The sequence below is a fragment of the Protopterus annectens genome, chromosome 8.part0 (assembly GCF_019279795.1).
Source record: "Protopterus annectens isolate FY-2018-M chromosome 8.part0, PAN1.0, whole genome shotgun sequence".
Taxonomy (NCBI): domain Eukaryota; kingdom Metazoa; phylum Chordata; order Ceratodontiformes; family Protopteridae; genus Protopterus; species Protopterus annectens.
The window spans coordinates 714,512,523-714,536,738 of NC_056741.1; the positions used below are offsets into that span (position 1 = coordinate 714,512,523).

Genomic DNA, 24,216 nt, shown 5'->3' on the forward strand with positions numbered 1-24,216 from the left:
AAACTTCCAACCTCTGCTCAACTGACTGTTCCTTTAGGGGGAAAGATCGCCCTGCATGCAAAAAACTGGGAGCTGATTGCCCAAGACAAATGGGTTTTAAATATAGTTTCCCCAAGGGTACAGATTCCACTTTTACTCCTTACCAACCCCAAACGGTTGGCCAGACCTATCTCCACATCAGTGGGCAGACGCTCAAAGCAGGTTCTCTCTCTTCTAAGCATCAAGGCTATTCAGCCCGTCCCAGAAGAAAAATGGGGGCAAGGTTTTTACTCAAGAGTTTTCCTGGTTCCCAGAAAAGACGATTCCTGGCATCCTATCCTGGACCTGTCTATCTTAGACACCCTTTTGGTAATCCCAAAATTCAAAATGCTAACAATTCATCAGCTGCTTCCCATGCTAAGCAAAAATGCCTGGTTGGCAACACTGGATTTAAAGGAAGCCTACTTGCACATCCCAGTCAGGGAATCTTGCAGAAGATACCTATGGTTCAGGGCAGGCTACCTGCACTATCAGTTCTCTGCACTACCCTTTGGTTTATCTACTGCGCCCGGGGTATTCACAAAGTGCCTAGCTCCAGTCATTGCATTTTGCAGGCAAAGAAATATTCAAATATACCCATACCTGGACGATTGTCTAATTCAGGCAGAAAACCAGGACATACTATTAAATCATCTGGCATTTGTAAAGACGTTGCTAACTTCTCTGGGGTACACCATAAAGAAAAAGAAATCACATCTAGTACCCTGCCAACAAATTGTATTACTGGGAGCAAGCTTGAATACAACTTCCCAGATGGCCTACCTCATGCCAGAGAAACAAGTTTGACAGCCTACTTCAAACTAGTGGCCAGAAAGACCCAGCTATCTGCAAGGAAAATACTGCAAGCCCTGGGGTTCATGGCCTCTTGCATTCTACTATTTCCATATGCAAGACTGCATATCAGGAAACTACAATGGTATCTAAAAAGCCTATGGTGTCTGCATTCTCAGGACCTACAATCAATGATTCCTATCATCCCTTGTCTAAAGACAGAGTTCCTTTGCTGGGCAGAGGCCTGTCACCACAGCAAGGGACTGCCATTCACTCTGTCCCCTGCCACCCAAGCCCTAACAACAGACGCATCAGACTATGCATGGGGGGGCTGACTTGGCAGGGCAGTGCATTCAGGGCAAATGAAACCAGAGTCAAATGCGCATGCATATCATTCAAAAAGAAATGTTAGCTGTACTGAATGCTCTGACTGCCTTCAAGGACCACATTCTTCCAGGACAATTATTGATAGAGACGGACAACACCACTGTTATGTGGTACATAAACAAGCAGGGGGGGGGACCCAGTAGTACCCTCTCTGCAAATTAGCCATGGCATTGTGGAACACAGCCTTGAGCTACCAAGTGCACCTACAAGCTCAATTCCTGCCAGGCAAGCTAAATACACTGGCAGACGATCTAAGCAGAAATCTCATGGACCCATACAACTGGAAACTGGAACCAAAGATATTCAACATTTTGACAAATGGGGGAGCCCAGAGGATAGACCTGTTTGCCTCCCCTCAGAACTACCAATTGGACATATTTTGCACAAGGACACCCCACAGACAAGCTTGGAAAGTGGATGCCCTATCAGTTTATGCCTTTCCCCCTCTGCCTCTCCTCTCCAAAGTGCTACTAAAGATCAAACAGGACAGGACAAACCAAGGACAATACTGATTGCACCAGACTGGCCATGCCAACACTGGTACCCCCTCTTGCGCAGTGTGTCACTGCTGGAACCATGGCACCTGCCTCAGACCCCTGCCCTGTTGTCCCAGCAGGAGGGCCAGATTCTGCACCCACAGCTTCAAACCCTGAACCTTGCAGCCTGGCTAATTACCTGATATCTCTGTTACCATCCCTCAGTAAGCAAGTGATGGATGTCATTCTGGAGGCAAGGAGGCCTAGTACTAGAAAATCCTATGCTGAAAAATGGAAAAGATTCTGTTCCTGGAGCCAAACTCAGGGGATTGTCACAACAGTGCCTAATTTTTACCGCACATTCTTCGATATTTAACTGAGATGCTTCACAAGGGCCTTTTTTTTTTCTAACATCAAAATTCATGCCTCCGCCATTTCAGCACATTATAATACAGAGCCACCCCTCTTCTCTCATCCACTGCTGAAGCAGTTCCTCAGAGGGGCCAAAAACTTAAGACCACCCAGGAGAGCCCCTACTCCAGCCTGGGACCTTAACTTTGTATTGGAAAAGCTCACTGTACCTCCCTTTGAGCCAGCTGCAAATGCAGAGTTGAAATTCCTTTCTTTGAAAACAGCCTTCCTTCTAGCCATCACTTCAGCAAGAAGGGGGTGTCTGAATTACAGACCCTCATGACAGTGGAGCCTTTCATCATCTTTCATGCAGACAGGGTGTCCCTCAGGACCAATCCCTCCTTTATGCCCAAGTTGGTATCCAGTGTGGCCTTTAATCAATCCATTCATTTGCCAACCTTCTTTTCTAATCCACAGAGCAAAGAGGAACGAATACTGCAGTCCTTGGGAGTGCACAGACAACTTAAATTTTACTTGGACAGGACTAAGCCTCTCAGGAAATCTGAACAGCTGCTGTTAGCATTTGCTGCAGGGGCAGAGCGGAAGGCCATTTCAAAGCAAACAATTTCTAAGAGGATAGGCCATTGCATTCATTTCTGCTATAAGCATCATGGAAAACCTATCCCACAGGGGATAAGACCTCATTCCACCAGGGCTGCATCTACAGCCTTTCTCAGAGGTGTCCCTACCAGGGACATCCTAGAAGCTGCTACCTGAAGTTCTGTACATACCTTCACCAAGCATTACCACTTGCCAGTTTTTTCTAAATCCAGAGCTAGCTTTGCCACTGCAGTCTTGCAGGGCCTTATAGCTGGTCCTAATGCTATCTAATTGCCTTCTCCCTTTCTTAGCTTAGGGAATCTACCCAACATGACTGCAACAGTGAAACACTAAGAACATAGTACAGATGTCCTTCATGGATGCATCTGCAGTCATAACAAGTGGGTTGTCCTGTCGTCAGGCAGCCCTGCAGTCGGCCGGATTCCAAAGTCCGGGTCCGGCTTCGGCTGATGTCGCACTCCACCCGACGTCATCTCTGTTGGTCTTCGGGTATAAAAGCATCAGCCGACGCCATTTTCCCCAGTCTTTCTTGCCGTGGCGCCAAGCAGAAGCTGTTCGCAAGTGCGGTCGGTCGGATCCAGAGATTACTTCTACCGAATACTACTCAAGACTTCTAAAGCTAAGTACCCCGTTGGGGACTCTTTCTTGCCTCAGCCGATGTCAGAAAAAGTTAACAATTGTTTAACCTGTGGGAAACAAATACCTCATAAAGATTTCCACTCTTACTGTCTGCCTTGTTTAGGCCCAGCCCACGACGTAGCAGCCTGTTCGGCCTGTGCTTCTTTCAACCGACGAACGCTTAGGCGTCGGTCGGAGTTTGCAGAACACTTTTTCGGTTCTGATTTTGCGTACATTATGCCGACGGTTCCTCCGACTACCCAATCTACCAAAACGCAAAGAAAAGACCGACACTCGCGGTCCGCGGTGTCGGCCGAAACCATGGTGAAGCACATCGCGAGTGTCTCGGTTTCGGCCGAAACCGAGAAAACTAATCAAAGTACAGCTGAACCTATTCCTACAACTGAGGCCCCTGCTACAACTCTTGAATCGACCTCAGAAATTTTACCCACTACGGTGGTTGACTTATCAGACACCATCCCCTTGGATATCTCTACCCCAGCACGTGGTGCTGCTAGGCCTCCAGCAGCCATGTCCATTAAGGCCTTCGCCAGGGCTAAAGCAGCCAAGACTACTAAAACAGTGCCTGTTAGACCCCCCACATCCAGGCCCTCTTCTAGTTCTCAAATGCTTACTTTGGCAGAAGATTTAATTTCCTTAATTAGAGGATCTCAATCTCACCCAGATAGGGCTTCTCAGCCCCCAGAGAAGAGACCTAGGGCAGAGCCCCCTGAGCCAGTGTCTTCTGATGATTCTGCTGATGAATCAGACATAACTGACCAGCCAGAGGCTCCTTCTCCAATTTTGAAGATTCTGATGCTGAAGAATCCATTCCAGCTGCTTCCCCACCAGAAGAATTCTCCTTTGGGGAAACCCTGCATGCCATGCGAGAACAGTTCCAATGGCAGCAACAGGATTTTTCAGACTCCAGAAAAGACTTAGGACCTTTCTGCACCTCCCACAGCACAGGCCCTTAGCTATACCTCCTGTTCTCTCTGTGGTGGATGATGCTTTTAATGATGTTTGCTCCGCTCCAGATTCTTTACCCCAGCCCTGCCAAACCAGACAGATTTTACAGGGTGCCAGATACTCATCACCACCTTTACAAGGCCCCACTTGCAGACCCAGAAACTATATCCCAGGGTCCCAAGGCAGTAGCGACCATAGCTAAAACCCTATTCCTTCTGAAAGGGAAGCCAGGTCATTAGACAGATGGGGTAAAAGGTCTACACTTCAGCTACTCTCTCAGCTAGAGCTTTAAACTGTCAGTTTCACATGATACAATACCAAGAGTTTATGCTGGATCAGTTAACTAAAAACTAACCACTGATGAATCTCTTGATAAGAAATATGTATTAGAAATGGTAAATAACATACAACAGGTTAGCAACCATTCCTTAAAATGTGGCTATGATGCACTGGAGGCTTCATTTAGATCAGCCATGACTGGCACAGTGATAAGAAGGCATGCATGGCTAAAGGAACAAGCTTTACCGGATCATGTTAAAGCTAAGTTGCTGGATGCTCCTATGGACAAGACAAGTTTGTTTGGTACACCTGCCCAGCAGGTCATGAAGAAAATGGAAGAAAAGGCAAAATCTGTTCAAACTGTTAAAGATTTCTTGCAGGTTCAACCCCAAGGTTTAGCAGGAACTGGCCTGCCAAAAATTGGTCCTTTCCTGACTCCACAAAATTTCATAGTGGCAGGAATAGGCGTTCCAGAGGCAGAAACCAATCCAGAGGAGGTGCCTATAGAGGACGACAGTGGCAAGGTAACAACAGAGGCACAGACACAGCCACTGCCACTACATCAGCACAACCACAGTGACTTAACCCTACATCCGCCTACCTGGGAACAAATAGCAGCTCCTCTAGGCGGAAAGCTAACCTTATTTTCAAAGAACTGGCACTACATAACAAAAGACAAGTGGATTTTACAAACCATAGATCAAGGTTACCGGTTTCACTTCCACACTTTACCAGTCAAAAGAGGAATGCCAAATCTACCTCCAAATCAAAAAAGAGGCTCTACGCCAGATAATGGAGTTAGCAAACATGAGAGCTGTGGAAAGAGTGCCAACAGCAGAGCAAGGAAAGGGTTCTATTCCAGGCTATTCCTAGTTCCAAGAAAGGAAAAAGTTGGAGACCAATTCTCGACCTGTCCACCTTAAATACATACATCATTGTCCCAAAATTCAAAATGCTGACCCTACAGCAACTTCTTCCCATGCTGGGCAAGGAGTCTTGGCTGGTAACTCTAGATCTCAAGGAGGCATACCTGCACGTCCCCATTCGACCAATCTGCAGAAGATACCTCAGATTTCTTGCAGGATCAGAGCACTATCAATTCTCAGCATTGCCCTTTGGCTTATCTACTGGCCCCAGAGTATTCACAAAATGCCTGGCATCAGTAATCGCCCATTGCAGACTACAGGGAATTCAAATTTACCCATACGTGGACGACTGCCTGCTACAAGGGGACAACAAAAGCAAGCTGACAACAGATTTACAAAGGGTCATTTACTTGCTACAAGCACTGGGATACACAGTCAATTTACAAAAGTCAAGGCTGATACCATCCCAAACAAGGACATTCTTGGCGGAATTGGACACAGTAAAACAAATGGCATTCCTGACTACAGAAAAACAAAAAGAACTTCCTCTTTACTTCTTGGCACTAGCAAAACTGAACAAGTTAACAGCAAGAAAAGTTCTGCAAGCCTTGGGCTTCATGGCATCATGCATAATCTTGGTTCCATTTGCCAGACTACATATGAGGAAACTACAGTGGTACCTAAAGAATTTATGGTCCCAACACAGACACAGTCTAGAAACAGAAATCCCACTAATTCCATGCTTAAAACAGGAGTTCCTATGGTGGGCTCAGGCATGCCAGTCAAATCCAGGCCTACCCTTTCGCAGATGTCAAGCAAGCCAGACCATCACAACAGACGCTTCACACCTAGGATGGGGGGCCCACATGCTGGACAAACGCGTACAAGGATTGTGGACACAGGATCAACTTCACCTGCGCATCAATCTAAAAGAAATGCTGGCAGTAAAACTGGCAATCCAAAAGTTCAAACCATTTCTCAAAGAGGGCCAGTTGATGATAAGGACAGACAACACCACAGTCATGTGGTACATCAACAAACAGGGAGGCACTCATTCATACCCCCTATGCAGAATGACCTTGGAGCTGTGGACCCTGGCACTCAGCTACAACATCCAGTTACAGGCAATATTTGTACCGGGGAAAGACAATACTCTAGCAGACATATTAAGCAGAACCACTTCGGATGCCCACGAATGGAAGCTGCACCCGGACATCTTCAAGACCATCTCAAAGAAATGGGGAATGCCACAGATAGACCTATTCGCATCACCTCTCAATCACCAGCTCAGAAAATTCTGTACAAGGACATTCCACCCACTAGCATGGAAAGTGGACTCGCTCTCCTTCAACTGGAAAGGCCTAACAGCATATGCATTCCCACCTCTTCCCTTGATACACAAGGTACTACTAAAAATCAAGGAAGAACGTCCAAGGATAATCCTGATAGCTCCAAACTGGCCAAGACAGCACTGGTACCCACTACTGAGGAGCATGTCTCGGAACAATATGTGGCCAATACCCCTGATGCCTTTGATGTTAACTCAGAACAACTACAGCATCATACATCCAAACCTAAAAACGTTGCAACTGACTGCATGGAACATCACATAGCAGCAGCTAATTCAAAACTTTCCCAAAGAGTTAAAGACATTATTCTTGAAGCACGCAGACCTTCAACAAGAAGGAACTATGCTGGAAAAAGGAAAAGGTTTGTCATTTGGAGTACGGAAAGAGGAAAAGATGTGTCAAACATAGATATACCTAACATTCTGGAGTATCTGGCCGAACTTCTTCATTCAGGCCTGTCCTACTCCTCCATCAAGATACATGCATCAGCTATTTCAGCAGAATACAGCTTTGATCCACCTGTTTTTCAAGACACTTTGCTCAGGCAGTTCCTCAGAGGAATCAAGAATGTAAAACCTCCAAGGAAACCACCATTACCAGCTTGGGATTTAAACTTTGTGCTAGAAAAGTTAACACTATCACCCTTTGAACCAGCAGCAACAGCAGACCTACAACACCTATCATGGAAAACTGCTTTCCTACTGGCAATTACTTCAGCAAGGAGGGTTTCAGAACTACAGGCCTTAATGGCAGTGCAACCCTTCCTGATCTTCCACCAAGATAGAGTGTCCATGAGGACTAATCCTACATTTATGCCCAAGGTGGTATCCAGAGTGTCTTTAAACCAGGCAATCCACCTACCTACCTTCTTTCCCAACCCACAAAACAGAGGGGAAAGAATACTGCATACCTTGGATGTGCATAGACAGCTACGCTACTACTTGGACAGAACAAAAATAGCAGAAAGACTGACCAACTTTTTGTAGCCTATGCAACAGGAAGGGAAGGAAAAGCTATTTCCAAACAGACAATCTCCAAATGGATAGGAAATTGCATACGATTCTGTTACTCCTTCCATGGAAAACCAATTCCACAGAACATAAGACCTCATTCTACAAGGGCAACAGCCACTACCACAGCCTTCTTACGAGGAGTGGCAACCAAAGATATTATTGAGGCGGCTACTTGGACCTCCGTGCATACATTTGCCAAGCATTATAATTTGCCTCTATATTCCAGATCCCGAGCAGGCTTTGCCACTGCTGTACTGCAAGGGATCCTGAACACACCATAATCTACTTTTATCCTCCTCCCCTAGTTGGCTATGGTATTCTACCCACTTGTTATGACTGCAGATGCATCCATGAAGGACATAGTACAGTTTTGTACCTACCATAAATGTAGATGTCCGAACTGGATAGCATCTGCAGTCAGGATTACCCTCCCTCCTTCCCTCTGTGGTACTCCTAGGGTGTTTACCCTCCTAATAGCTAGCTGTTGGGGGAGTCCTTTATGGTGTATTTGTTTGTATATATGTACATACATGCTTATTGTTGTGTTTACCTCTATCTATTTGGAAACATTGGCATCTATCCAAATTTTAGCCTGCAAGAGGGCTACTGGCATCTGGGGCAAGAAACACTGAGGAAAATGGCGTCGGCTGATGCTTTTATACCCGAAGACCAACAGAGATGACGTCGGGTGGAGTGCGACATCAGCCGAAGCCGGACCCGGACTTTGGAATCCGGCCGACTGCAGGGCTGCCTGACGACAGGACAACCCACTTGTTATGACTGCAGATGCTATCCAGTTTGGACATCTACATTTATGGTAGGTACAAAACTGTACTTTGTGTACACTTATACACTTACCATAAATGTAGATGTCGAGTGTATTCACTGTTACAGTCCTAGTTACCCTCCCTCCAGCCCCCTGACTTCTATTGACTATACTTCTATTCTTGTTTACTATGCTTAAAGCTTTCTGGTGTATTTGCTTTTTTTTTTGGAGGTGTAACCTTATATATAATTGCGTCCCATTATGGGGGTACCTGATATCTGGGGCAAGAAAAGCTGATGTAATGGCATCGGCTGCATGCTTTATACCCCTGACTACCTGACGTCATGGAAGATGAGACAGCAACCGACGCAAGACCCAAGACTTTGCTTGCAGATGGCCCTCAGTCAGCCTGATTATTAGATAACCCAAATGTGATGATTGCAACAGTGAATACACTCTAACATCTACATTTATGGTAAGTGTACACAACTGTACTTTTTTCTGTGGCAGAATGCACAGGATTCTTCTAGAGACCCCTACTGATACCAGGAATGGGATGGGCCTTGGAGGGCCCATTCTGGGCTTTTCATTCCTAAATGAAAACAAAGTCCTAATTGTACCCAAATTCAAGCTATTCATCCTGCAAGGAATCCTGCTGCTCATTCCTCAGGGTGCATTCATGGTGATCAGAGATTTGAAGGACACTTTGTTTTACTTGTAAGGATGTGAAGGTAACTTAAGACCTGATGTTGTCTTCAGTCTGTTCCTCAACAGGTTGGTCTTCAGATCTGACTTTAGCCACTTTCAAGCTTTGGATCCAGTACTAGGGCTCCTCCCCTTACCCATAATCACATAGTGACACTCATCATCTTGTTTGCCATCCTTAGCTTCATACTTGGTCTTTGGCACTCTGGTGGGTTTTTTTTGGGTGAAAACAAGTAAATGTTTTGCTTGTTTTCTCTTTTTTTTCTCAAGAAGTTCTTCCCATACGATCTTGTAATGTATCCTCCCACTCTTTCAGCTCATCTTTCTCACTGTACAATGCCTTCGGGCACCATTCCTCTATCCCCTTTTTATCTCAACAGGTGGTCTCTCTGTTTCTCTTTCAGGATATATTTTTAGTTTTCCTACTTTTGTATTTACACTTGCAGTGATATCAGAAAAACCTTCAGGTTTTAAAAAGTATGTGGCCTGTGGCCACAAGTTGCCCAATTCAAATGATTCCTTGAAGTGCATCTTTTCCTAAGGGGCTGCACATTTGAAATCTCAGTGCAGCATCTGTGAAGCATTTGAGTGTAGGGTGAGTGTGGAATGTTGGAATAAGTTGTTTGCTGAAAGGGCTTCTCCTTGCCTCTGCTGGAGAAAGCACCCCTTCTGTTTCCAATCCACTGGCTAAGAATCCAGTTGATCTTGGCAAAACTGGTAAAAGGGAGAAAGAGGAGAAAAAAAAGGAAAAGTCAAAAGTGGCCAAGAAAGGATTCCGGAGCATTCTCTTTCCTTGGCTCCAGTTCCAAACTAATAAAGCCTTGGGAATTCAGTATTCCCATCTGAACCGATCCTTATCAGATCCATTATTCTGCCTCTTCTTCAATTCTCTCCAGGGCCAATTTTAATAAGGGTCCTTCCAATGGATCTTCAGGCCACCTTCCTCTGCTTTGTCCATCAGTTTAGTTATGCTCTTCAAGATGATAGGGCAATTCCTCCAGACCCAAATCCAGCTGGGTGTCCTCCCAACTTTGGCCTGTACCATATCTGGAAGACTGATGTTCTTCGTGTTTCACTGTTGTAGTCATTACATTTGGGTAATCTGCTGGCAGGTTGCCCTCAGTCGGTTGCTGTCCCTTCTTCCATGACGTCAGGTCATCAGGGGTATAAAACATTCAGCTGACGCCATTTTCATCAGTCTTTCTTGCCGTGTGGTGCCTGAAGCAGAAGCAGTTCACAAGTGCCGGTCGGCCGACTACTGAAATTTTCGTTTTCGAGTTTCAGAACCGAAGTCTTCAACCTAAAGCTAAGTACCCTGTTGGGGAACTTTTTCTTGCTCCTTACCGATGTCAGTAAAAGTTAATAATTGTATTACTTGTGGGAAGCAAATACCTCATAAGGATTTTCATTTGTACTGTATTCCTTGCCTAGGCCCTGACCATTGCGTGCCTTGCTGTCATTTTTGTGCTAAATTTAATCAACGCACTATTAAGCGGCTGTATATTTTTGCATCTAAATATTTTGGCTCAAGATTTAACTGTCCAGAAATGTCGTCGGTTAGCAATCATACTACCGGAATACACAAAAAACACAAAGAAAAAGACAGACAGACCGTCAAGGTCCAAAACCGACGACAAAGCTTCACCTAAGCCAGTCGCCGGTTCGCCGGTACTCAGAGGCACTTTCGCAGCCCCTGATGCCCACTACTTTTGATTCGCAGGCCTCTACTGAGACCCATTCGGTCGTGAGACACTAAGTATTGAACCCGTGGATGCCTCTACCTTAGATGGGTCCGGAGCCGCTGAGCTGGCACCGGATTCTGAGGGTGTTTTCAGGCTTAAAGATTTGTGTATTAAACTGACGCCATCTTCAAAACCTAGGCCAAAATTGACTTCTATGTCTAAAAAACTGACGCTTGGGCCATGTGCACAGGCCCCTATGCCTAAAAAAAACAAATGATCAAAATGGCTGAGGATTTAATTACCTTGATCAGGGGTTCCCGTCTCCCTCCTGCTAAGAGGCCTAGACAAGGCACTGGTTATGAATCAGATCAGGTTTCCATTTCTTCTGATTCCTCTTCTGATCAGGAATTATCTAGTCCACCTTATGAGGACTCTGAAGCAGAAGAATCCATCCCTTCTGCTTCTCCTCCTGAGGATTTTTCTTTTGGAGAAACTTTGCATACCTTAAGGGAACATTTTCACTGGGAGAGTCAGGATTTCTCAGCATCTAAAAAGAGGCTTAGGGATTTCTTTCTTTTTACTCAGCATAGGCCTTTGGCTATACCTCCTGTTCTAGACATTGTTGGTGTTTTCTCAGAATCCAGCATGGCTCCTGATTCCCTGCCTCCGGCTCCTAGAAAGCCAGACAGATATTACAGGATTCCTGACTCCCACAAATTCCTTTTTAAAAACCCTACAGCTGAGCCTGAAACCATTTCTCAGGGTCCCACGGGTGTTAAGGCTTCTACTGCTAAAAATCCTACCCCTTCTGATAGAGACTCCAGGACGCTGGATAGATGGGGTAAGAAGGTTTACACGTCTGCAGCCTTGGCAATCAGGGCTTTAAACTGTCAGTTTCATATGCTTATATATCATCAGCATATCATGGGCTTACTTAAACAGAAAATGATGTTGATTTCTGACTGTGTGGAAAATAGTTACAGGATTTATTGCATTCAGCTGAACAAGTTGGAAAACATACTTTGCAGTGTGGTTTTGATCCCTTGGAGGCCTCTTGCAGGGCCACTGTAACTGGATCTGTGATAAGAAGGCATGCTTGGCTCAAGGAGCAAAATCTGCCTGATCATGTTAAAGCAAAATTGTTGGATGCTCCTTTTCAACAGGAAAGTCTATTTGGTAATAAGGCAGAAGAAGTTTTGAAAAAGATGGAAGACAAAGCTAAATCTATGCAAACTGTAAAAGATTTCCTACAAGTGCAGCTGCCCAGGTTCAGTAGGCAGTGGCCTACTAAGAATTGGTCCTTTCCAGTACCCACCAGAGCAGCTCATGTCAAACCCGAACACTCCAAAGGCTCCAGGTTTCAGTCACAAGGAACTTGCAGAACAAAACAATGGGGTGGCTCCACCTCCAAATCTGGAAGTAGCAAGGCACCTCCCTACGGTAAGCAGTATCAATGACATCCCTCTGCCATCACCAAGCACTTATCTTTTGGCAGCCCCTTTGGGAGGAAAACTGGCACTTCATGATCAGAATTGGCAGTTAATAACCCAGGATAAGTGGGTATTAAACATAGTATCCCAGGGATACAGATTTCATTTCAATACCTTGCTAATTCCAAACGGTTGGCCAGATCTGCCACAAAATCAATGGGCAGAGGCACAGAAACAAGTTACGTCCCTCATGGATATGGGGGCTATTCAGCCAGTACCAGAACAGGAAAAAGGACGAGGGTTTTACTCGCCTGTTCTTGGTACCCAGAAAAGACTATGCCTGGCGCCCAATACTGGATTTATCAATTTTGAACGCATTCTTGGACATACCAAAATTCAAAATGCTAACTTTGCAGCAGCTTCTGCCCATGCTGGGCAAGAACACTTGGTTAGTGACTCTAGACTTAAGAGGCATACCTGCATATCCTAATAAGGGAATCTTGCAGAAGATACCTCTGCTTCAAGGCTGGTTTTATGCATTACCAATTCTCTGCACTGCCCTTTGGCTGATCTACTGTGCCCAGGGTCTTTACAAAGTGCCTGGCACCAGTAATAGCATTTTGCAGACAAAGGGGTATACAGATTTATCCTTACTTGGACGAGTGTCTCATTCAAGCAGAAAACAAGGACATTCTTCTTCATCATCTGGCATTTGTGAAAAGGCTTCTAACATGCCTAGGGGACACAATAAACGAAAATAAATCACAACTGGTACCCTCTCAAAAGATTACATTCCTGGGTGCAAGCTTGAATACAACTGCCTAGATGGCTTACCTTACACCAGACAAGCAAAGGCAACTGACTATTTATTTCAAACAGATGGCAACAAAAACCCTGTTATCTGCAAGACAAATTCTGCAGGCTTCGGGGTTCATGGCATCCTGCATTCTACTGATTCCATATGCAAGACTGCATATGAGGAAATTACAGTGGTACCTAAAACGTTTATGGAGTCAACATTGTCACAGCCTGGAAACAATGATTCCTCTCATTCCCTGCCTACAACAGGAGTTTATTTGGTGGGCAGAGACATGTCACCAGAACATGGGACGGTTTTTCACTCTATCCCCTGCCAACCAGACCCTAACTACAGACGCATCAGACTATGCTTGAGGGGCCCACGTGGTGGGGAGATGTATTCAGGGCATATGGAGCCCAAAACAAATGCATCTGCATATCAACCAGAAAGAGATGTTAGCTGTTCAGAATGCCCTAACGGCCTTTAAGGACTTACTTCGTCCAGGACAGCTACTGATTAAAGACTGACAACACCACAGTTATGTGGTACATAAACAAGCAGGGGGACACACATTCCTGCCCCCGTTGCAGACTAGCCATGGCATTGTGGGAAACAGCCTTGACTTACCAAGTACATCTTCAAGCTCAATTCCTGCCAGGAAAACAAAATACTCTGGCAGACCTAAGCAGAAACCTTATGGACCCTCATGAGAGGAAACTGTATCCACAAGTCTTCAGCAAGATAACAAAGAAATGGGGGAACCCGGACATAGATCTGTTTGCCTCTCCCTAGAATTATCAACTGGACAAATTCTGCACAAGGACTTATCACAGACAAGCATGGAAAGCGGATGCCCTATCCTTCAGTTGGAAAAACCTATCAGTCTGCGCCTTTCCTCCTCTGCCTCTTCTTCCCAAGGTCCTACTAAAGGTCAGACAGGAAAAAACAAAAATGATTCTAATTGCCCCGGACTGGCCTTGCCAACACTGGTACCCAAATCTAAAGAATATGTCTCAACTCCCTCCTTGGTACTTGCCTCAAATACCTCATCTACTGTCTCAGCAGAACAATCAAATCCTGCACAATCAGCTCCAAACTCTGAACTTGGCAGTATGCCTGATCGTGTAGTTATTCAAATAACACCTCTCAGTAAATCTGTAATGGATGTCATTTTGGAAGCCAGAAAGCCTAGTACTAGAAAATCTTATGCTGATAAATGGAAGAGATTCTGTGCTTGGAACCAAGCACAAGGAACTGACGAGCAAAGCCAAATATTCCTCAGATTTTACAATACTTGACTGAGATGCTTGACAAGGGCCTGTCTTTTTCATCAATAAAAATCCATGCCTCTGCCATCTCCGCTCATTACAAAACAGAGCCACCAATTTGTTTCTCATCCTTTGCTAAAACAGTGTTTTAGAGGGGCCAAAAATGTAAGGCCTCCCAGAAGATCACCAATTCCTGCATGGGACCTCAATTTTGTGTTGAAAAAGCTCAACCTGCCTCCATTTGAACTAGCTGCTACTGCAGATATAACGTTTTTATCCTGGAAAACTGCTTTACGTTTGGCAATCACTTTAGCAAGAAGGGTTTCAGAACTACAAGCATTCATGGCTGTGGAGCCTTTCATTATATTTTACCCAAACAGGGAGTCCCTCAGGACCAATCCTTCCTTTATGCCTAAGGCGGTATTAAGTGTGGCTCTTAACCAAACTATTCACCCGCCAACTTTTTACCCAAATCCGCAGAACAAGGGGGAGCGGATTCTGCATTCCTTGGACGTACACAGACAACTAAGATTCTACTTAAACAGGACCAAATCTCTAAGAACATCTGAGCAGCTACTGGTGGCATTTGCTGCAGGATCAGAGGGAAAGGCTATTTCAAAGCATACTATTTCAAAGTGGATAAGCCACTGCATTTGTTTTTGCTATTTGCATCATGGTAAACCGGTGCCCAAGGGCATTAGGTCACATTCCACCAGGGCTGCATCTACATCATCAGCTTTTCTCAGAGGGGTGCCAACCAAAGACATTCTAGAAGCTGCTACTTGGAGTTCTGTTCATACTTTTACAAAACATTATCATTTGCCTCTCTTCTCTAAGTCCAGGGCAGGCTTTGCCACTGCAGTTCTGCAGGGCCTTATAGCCGCTCCTAATGCTATTTAGTTCCAGCCTCCCATCCATAGCTTTGGGATTCTACCCAAATGTAATGACTACAACAGTGAAACACGAAGAACATAGTACAGTTGTGTACACTTACCATAAATGTAGATGTTTGAGTGTATTCACTGTTACAGTCCGGATTTGGGGGGGCACCTGACATCTGGGTCAAGAAAAAAACTAAAGAAAATGGCATCAGCTGCTTATTTTATACCCCTGACAACCTGACGTTATGGAAGAGGAGACAGCAACCGACGCAGGACCCAAGACTTTGATATCCAGGCCGACTGAGGGCAACCTACCAGCAGATTACCCAAATGTATTGACTGCAACAGTGAATACACTCGAACATCTACATTTATGGTAAGTGTACACAACTGTACTTTCCCTTGGGGATCAGATCCCATTCCACCAGGACTGCATCTACTTCTGCAGCCTTTCTCAGAGGGGTTCCTACCAGAGACATTCTAGAAGCTGCTACCTGGAGTTCAGTTCATACGTTCACTAAACATTACCATTTACCTCTCTTCTATAAATCCAGAGCAGGCTTTGCCACTACTGTCCTGCAGGGCCTTATAGCTGCTCCTAATGCTGTATAATTCCATCCTCCTAACCATAGCTTTGGGATTCTACCCAAATGTAATGACTGCAACAGTGAAACACGAAGAACATAGTACAGTTGTGTACACTTACCATAAATGTAGATATTCAAGTGTATTCACTGTTGCAGTCCTGGTTACCCACCCGCCAGCCCCCTGTTATTCTCTTACTATACCTCTTCCTTCTTTTACAATGCTCAAAAGCCTTTTTGCTGTATTTGCTTTTATTTGGAGGTATATTTGTTGTGTTCTAAATTACATGCATATATATATATATAGATATATAGATATAGATATATAGATATATATATATATATATATATATATATATATATACACACACACACACACACACACACACACACACACACACACACACACACACACACATATATATATTTTGCTCCCCATTTGGGGGGCACGAAAAACTGATGAAAATGGTGTCTGCTGCATGTTTTATACCCCTGACGACCTGACGTCATGGAAGAAGGGACAGCAACCGACGCAGGACCCAAGACTTTGTTAATCAGGTCGACTGAGGGCAACCTGCCAGCAGATTACCCAAATGTAATGGCTGCAACAGTGAATACACTCGAACATCTACATTTGTTAAGTGTACACAACTGTACTTTGTTTCCCCCTCACCAAGTGATAACTCCTTTTCTGATCCATCCAGTGGTCTCTGAGGAGTTGTATTTGCGTTATTTCCGGGGTATATCTTTCTCATAGCTAAAGACCTGGTCACCGCTGATGTTGGAGGGTGATAGAATTAAAGTAAAACAGTTTTTTCTCGTAGTAATATGTATTTGATAGAAAACATTTATATAATTTGGTATAATTGCTTTTTTTTCACAGTAACAGTGGTTTCGTAGAACTGCTTTCTATCGTAGTAACAGTGATATTTTTAGAAATAGCATGTGACACTGCATCTGCAAGTGCAGAAAAGAAATGCCGTAAAGGAATATGATTAGCTTTACAATGTGCTTATGTGAAACATTAAGTATTATACTTGTGAATGTTTTTTGTAACAAATGGCATTAGGAGTAGAGCTGTGTTGAAGTATCGTAAACCGTTGAATGTATACAGATATTCAAGAGAATGAACTTGCTAAAAGGAAATAGCTAATGCAACAGAAAAAAAAAGTGACAAACTATCTTATCAATAAAAGAGCATTTCAGCCTGCTGAGAACTGTTTTTCTCTGGATGCTATAAGGATGCTGACAAAGAATGCTTCAATACGGGAAAAAGAACGTTTCATACGTTCATTGGTTCATAGGATACTAGGCTATTGGTCCGGAGACCTTTTATAAGTGTAGCCAGGAATTTGGCCCATGAATCCCTCATCAGCACCCGTTTCTCCCTGTCCAGCAGGGACATAGGTGTGATCCCAGGGGTGTATTTTCTGTTTCCTTTCCAGTTGTCGAGGTTCCTCTTAAAGAGGGGTAGAGAGGTACTCTGCTTGACATGGACAGGGAGTCTGTTCCTCAGGTGCGGGAGTCTTTGGGACACAAATCTGTCCTGCCAACAAGTTCTGTTAATGTCACAGACTACGTTAAGGCCTTGCGTGTGGGTTGTGCGAGTGGAGTTTGACTTACAGATATGCAGCAGCTCCATGAAGGCTGGGTCTGAGATGGGCCCTGTATGCCAGACACAGGTCACCTCTGAGCAGTCTGGACAAGAGTAGAGGGACAGGGCTTTTAGCCTATCTGTGTAAGATAGGTGTGTAAGACCCTGGATTTTCCTGGTCACAAACCTCTGTGGTCTCTCCAGCTGCTGCATGTGCTTGGCAAGGTACATGCCGAAGGGGGCATTGTACTGTATAATGGGTCTGATAAGAAAGGAATACAGGGATGTTATGACCTCCCCATTTCTGGATGCAGTACCCTTATTTATGAGGTGAGCCATGTAGAAAGCCTTCTGTACAGTGAAGGCAACATGGTGGTCAATAGTCAGGTTGCTATCAACCTGGGTGCCCAAGTCCCTCACGACTGATTGCGTGCTTTGTACATTGTTATTAATTTGATAATTAGTGGGGATGCCATTTTCCCAAAGGGGATAATGATGCATTTCTTGGTATTCAGTTTGAGGCCATGCTTCTGGCACCAGTCATTAGTTTGGATAAGGCCCTCTTCATCAAGGACAAGCTAGATAAAAGTGACTGTGAAAAACTGTCTGGTGGACATTTTGTAATTTTGAGTCCCCTGTCAGATGCACTGCACTTCCACAGCTATCTGTGTTATAAAGAAATTGTTGTAATCTCGACAGTAGTGCTTGGTCAGCTTGTTTCAATAAACCTTTTAAATGTATGAGTATACATTTGTACAGGTAGTCTTTGTACCTGCTGATAATTCATTTTAACAGAGGGGTTAGTTTGGGGCCGAGATATTCGGATCCATTCCTCCCCTTGGACCTTGGGCGTTAGACAGCTCAGCTATGAGCCAAGTGGTTTCCCTGGTCGAATGTCTGTTGGGGGCTTTGTGTCTTACTGTGAGGATCCCCGGGTCTACCTTGAGCTTGGCCTTCGAGGCTTTCAAATGTGTGCTCTCCAGATCTAGAGATCAAACTTCTCTCTTGAGCCCTGATTCAAGTCGATCACTCTTAAACCAGGAAAATTCTCATTTCCCCCAAGGGTCTTTCCCACTGGAGCAAGGGCCCTGCTGTAGATTCCCTGTTGGTGGCAGCACCTCTCAAAAAGGAACTGAGGAAGAGAGAGTTCCACCATCTATCCACCTAACAGGGAGTTTTATGCTTTGGACAAATTTGTGAAAAGAGTGTACACTTCATCGACCTTTGCTGTTAAGACACTGAATTACTTGGCACATTTCTTTAATTTTCAGAGAGATTTGATCAAGGAGCAATCCAAATTTCTCTCCAGATTCAGCATTCCCACATTTCTCTCCGGGTTCCTGTATGCAGAGCAAGGGAAATTTGTTGACTCACAGTTGTCTACCCACCAGACTTTATCCAGTATGTCCATGTGTCTTCTTTCCACTGCCACTGAAGGTATTTCCAGAGCAGCAGGCACCGGCGTCACCATTAAGACATGCCTGGATGTGGCTTTGTGCTTTTTGTGGAGCATTGTAAGAAACCTTTTGTTGAAGGTCCTTATGATGGATTGATGCTCTTCCATCCGAAGATCAGAGAAGCATTTTCCAGAAGTGAACTATACTGTAAGACCCTTTCTGCTGTAGGGATCAACTTTTCTACCCCTCATAGAACCTTTTCAAGGAGTCAGCAAGGTGGAAAACTGCTTTGCTTCTGCAAATTGTAAGAGTTCATGCCCAGCACTTCTGGAGACAGAGCCCACCCATGTAAGAGGAGGAAGCTCTAATAGTGGATGTTAACCTTGAGGCAGAGGTGGTTTGCAGAACCAGGGCTTTCAGGGTCCTTTCTCCAAGAGGTCATTTCAGTGCTGCTAAAGAGTTGCCTGACTGCCACTGTCTGGAGGAAGTCAAGTGGCACTTATCCCTGTACCCAACCACCTGGACATCTATCACTCAGGATGTATGGGTGCAGAGGATAATAGCCAGAGGCGGTCTCTATTCCCTCTACTCACAAAAAGTGTGCTGTTTGCCACCCTCTTGAAGCAACTGCTTCAGAAATAAGGAAGCTTCTAAACAATTAGTCATCCACCAGACGCTAGAGGAGCTTGAGTATACTAGAGATTCTTTTTAGTGCCAAAGAAAAATGGGACTCGAGGCCAAATCTGGACCTCGACCATCTATACAAGTGCATAAGGCAAGAAAAATTCCAGTTGATCACAGTTCAGTGAATCCTGCCTTTACTAAAGGAAAACTGCTGGATGTGCTTGATTGACCTTCAGTGCATGAACTACCATATAAAGATGGACAGATGATTCAGCAGGTTTTTCGCTTCAGGCTGGGAGCCAGTCATTTCCAGTTCAGAACCCTACTTTTGAGTCTCACCTCCCCCCCCAATGTTCCCCAAGTGCATGGTAGTTGTTGCAGCTGACCCATATCTGCAGGGGTCGTGAATGTTTCTTTATCCGGTTGACTGCCTCATTACCTCCTCCTCATCCAGGAATCTTATTGTTCACCCCAAGAATGCATTGCTTTTGGTTTGAGCAGATCTGGGAATTGCACTTAGTACAGCAAAATCCAAACCCCAACCCCTTCAGTCCTTGGAATTTATTGGAATTCTCCTAGACATCAAACTTCAGACTGCACGGCTTCTCAGACCAGGATTTCAAGTCTTCGCAGGCAAGCCTTAGCTGTACTGTCTTGTCAGAAGCCAGTGGCAATACTGATATTGTGACAGCTGCGATTACCTAAGTCCCTCTGGCCAGATACCTCATGAGATTTCTACAGTGAACCTTAGCAGTCCAGTGGTCTATCAGCCAGCATTCCGTGACCTTTCCCGTATTGCTAATGAAGATTTGCAGATCACACATCTGTGGTGGTTGGACACACTGGCTGTATCTCATGGACATCTTTGTTTTTCCTTCACCATGAGCCACGGTGATCATGGACGCTTCCACCTGGCTTGGTGGAGGGGCAATTCTTGGGAAAGACTAGCCAAAAAGACTGGCCAAGGAGCATGCTCTCCAGCAAAGGCCAGACTTCACATCAACATCATAGAGATGGGAGCGGTCCTCCTAGAATTACAGGTGTTCCAAGACTCTATCCCCTTGGGTTTGATGTCTGTCCAGACAAACAGCATGTGTTGGTTTGGTATATCAACAAACTGGAAGGAACCCAATCTTTCTATTTGTGTTGAGAGGCCTTGAAAGTATGGCAGTGACGTCTTCCCACCACTTTGATAGCAATGCAGATTCCAGGGATGTCAAGGGTTCCAGCGGAGTGATTAAGCAGGTCTGTCCTTCCTCATGAATGGTCTCTCAACCCAGTAGAAGCAAAGTGCATATTCAGACATTGGGGCTAGCCTTGTGACCTCTGTGCATCTTCCTGCAACACCAATTGCAGCAAGTATTTTACTGTGATCTACTGGGAGAGGGAATCTCTGAGGGATGCTCTGATCCACAATTGGCCCTCTGTGCTCCTTTACACCTTTCTTCCTATTCTCCTAATACCCATATTCCTTCAGAAGGCTTTGCTGAGGAAGGTCAGTGTTATCCTTGCAGCCTACTCCTGGCCATGGCAAGTGTAGTTTCCCTTCCTCTGGCTTTGTCTAGTACACCCAGCCTGGGTGCTGGGCTCAGCTCCAAATCTTTTATCTCGCCCTTCAGGGTGACCTTACCTGGCATTCAACCCCTCAGCATGTTTTTTTCAGTTCCATTATCAGCTAGGCAATTCAGAATTTTATCCCCAGTCATTCAAATGTTGTCCTCTTCTTAGAAACCCTATACAGGAAAGATCTGCAAAAGTAAATAGAAGAAATTCTCTGTTTTTGCTTCCAGTAATAACTTGGATTTTTTTTTCAGACCATCTTGTGGCCATTTTGAATTTGTATGCTTTTGTATTTTTAAAACAGAGACAGTTACTCCACTGTTAAGATACAGTTTCCCGCTATACCCACTTCTTAGATTGGACAACATCACGTTCCCATTACATACCTCAGATCCTCTAAAGCTTTCCTCAGCGGTACCTTTCCTCCTTGCCCTTTAGTCAGGGATCCAGTACTTCCTTGGGATATTACTGTTCTATTGCAAGTTTAACAGGGCCTCCCTTTGAGCCAGTGGCCAAAGTTGATCTGAAGTTTGTCATGGAAAACATTTTAGTGGCCATCACCACTGCAAGAAGAATTGCTGAGATCCATGCCTGATCTTCTAAACCTCCTTATCTGATTTTTCTCAGACTGGGTTTACCGGAGAACTAATCTCTTTCCTTCCTGTAGTGGCTTCTGAATCATCTGTCAACGAACTGATTTCCCAGTGTTCTTTCCAAAGTAAGGGCAGATGTAAGCTACACTTGCTTGATATGCACAGTCAACTGTGTTTTGATTTACATTGAACCAAAGCAATTAGACTGACCACTTATTTTTCTGTTTTTCTGTCAAGATGGGAAAGGAAGTGTCTAGGGTGATACTTTTCCATTGTCTTTCTGTCTGTATCTCTCATGTATACAAAGACTGAGAGTTGTTACTATCCAAAACTCTAAAGGCCCATTTAACTAGGTTTGTAGCTTCTTTTACAGCCTTCTTTTCCAGGGTACTTCTTGATGACTTAAGTGTCGTGGCTACTTTGTACAGGGCCCATACACTTATTTCACCTTATAAACTGGACATGTTGTAAAGATCAAGAGCTTCTTTATCAGTGTTTTGGAACATTCTGAGACCGTTTCAAGTCTTTTCAGGACGCAAAATTAATGAAGATAAAACTAAGGCATTAGCTGTAAACTATGTACCCACACACAAATTGATTCAGAAAAGCCCACATTGATGGACATGATAAAATTAAGTACTTGGGAGTATGGATTAAAAAGGATTCTGTTACTGCAGCTAAGGATGTGTGAGAAGAGATTAAAGAAACAGTAATACAAAAAACGAGAAATTGGAAGCTCTGTTTTATAGATATGGATAGCAAGATACATGCAGTGAAAATGTTTAGTCCCTTTCAATTTCTATTTGGGTCACACATATTTTTGTCAATCAGAATAGTTGTGGATGGCAATTAGAGTTGAAGGATTTTATCTGGGAGGGCAAGAGTTAGGTGGGATAAGTTTATCCTTCCAACAGAACAAGCTAGTTTGGGATTACCTGACTTGAAAGAGTATTTCAGAGGTACAGAGTTAAGGCTGCTATGCATAACGCAAGCAGAAAGCTAAGGGATAATGATTAAATAGCAGAAAGCTCAAGAAACCAGGAGAGAGTGGGATTTTGGATGCAGATCCTTAATGAGAATAACAGTAACCATTCAGAATATTATGTTCATAAATTAACAGAAAGTATACTAAGAACTAAGCCAACAAGGAGATGAAGAAAGGAGATTCTGATATGTGTGACTGCAATTAAGAGTACAGAGATGAGACAAGAGTGGGCTGGAATTTACTGGAGAAAGTTGGCAAAGGAGCCAAGGTACTTAGAGCAAATTAAGAGAGGTAAAGGTAATAGAATGGAAAGAGACCAGGAATTAATTTGGACTGCAGGCTAAAGATTGCCTTCCTTATCAAAGATTGCTATGAGAGGGTAGCCAAAGAGAAAGAAAAAAGATTGTGATATATGTGCCGGATTCAACTCTCTGGCCATTATCGATAGGAAGAACAAGGTAATTCTGAGAGGCCTTTTTCCTTCTATGTCTTTTCCTTCAATTGCTGGGGCTCAAATCCCTAAGAAGCCTGACAAACCAAAAAGAGACTATTTAAAGACAGGAAGACTTGTAAAAGGTCTCCTGACTGCTTGTTCAACCTCGGCTCTTTCCTTGGAGCCTCCAGCCAAGGTTTTGAAAAAGACATCTGTCTTTACCAGATCTTACTCTCTCGACTGAAAGATCCCGCTCAGATTCATACCTCCACTTTGATGTTGGAGCCTATTTCTTCAGGTTTCCCTCTCCTTTTTTTGAGCAGTTGCACAGAAGGCATTCTAGACCCCTTCTACTGCTTCATCTCTTTGATCCTCCGGGAGCCTATTTGAAGAATATGTGAAAAGGATGATGAGGAAGTTCCTCGGGATTCAGATAAAGGTGGGTGTCCTTTCAGCTCTGAGCCCCTCTCGGCTTGAGAGCCTACCTTGAATCCACCTCACCCCTGATTTCTTGTTGTACGGGTCATCCTTCCATTTCATAGCAGTCTGATTCAAAATCCTTGGGATGTCTTCTTTAGATCTGAAGATTATTGTTTCATTGACTCTGTTGATACCTCTGAGTTAACTAACACTGAGCATCTTGGAGCCGAAGCATTGGCACCATCTCCTGGGTCTTGGAGTCAACTTCAAAGCTTTCTGACCCATCTCTTCCCCTTGGAGCCACAGAGTTAGATAACTTGGGTCCGACTCCCTCCTCGGCTGGAGTGCTGATGGGGCTACAAGAGTTGATGATCTGAGAGGACTTTATTTTCGATGCATCGAATTGTGTCTCCTAGGCGCTCCGCATTTGAGGTGGTGGAAGAGAGTCTTCTCTGTGCCTAGAGAACAGGCACCCCTGCCCTCTTCAGATCAGACATCTTTGCCTCATTTTGTTTTGTGTCCTGAACCTCTGTCATCCCTTCCACTGGGACAGCCTACCCGATTAAGAATTCAGCCAACCCATCAGGGCATTATCTCTTCTGATACTGCCCAGAGCATCCCACTGAGGAAGTCCTTGTGAAGAGAACTTGCAAAAGGAGGCACTTAGATTAATTGGGGACAGTGGTTTTGATGGTAAGTGTCCCACAGATAATCACCTGATAATGTCTGCTTTAGAGACGTTGTGGAGCTCCTTAA

The 24,216-nt window shown here is 44.4% G+C and overlaps 1 protein-coding gene across 2 annotated transcripts in view; it reads left to right on the forward strand.

The window, feature by feature from the left end:
* Positions 1–24,216, forward strand: part of ASH1L (ASH1 like histone lysine methyltransferase) — a 3,741,676-nt gene that overhangs the window by 344,302 nt on the left and 3,373,158 nt on the right. The gene's annotated exons all lie outside the window — the stretch shown is intronic.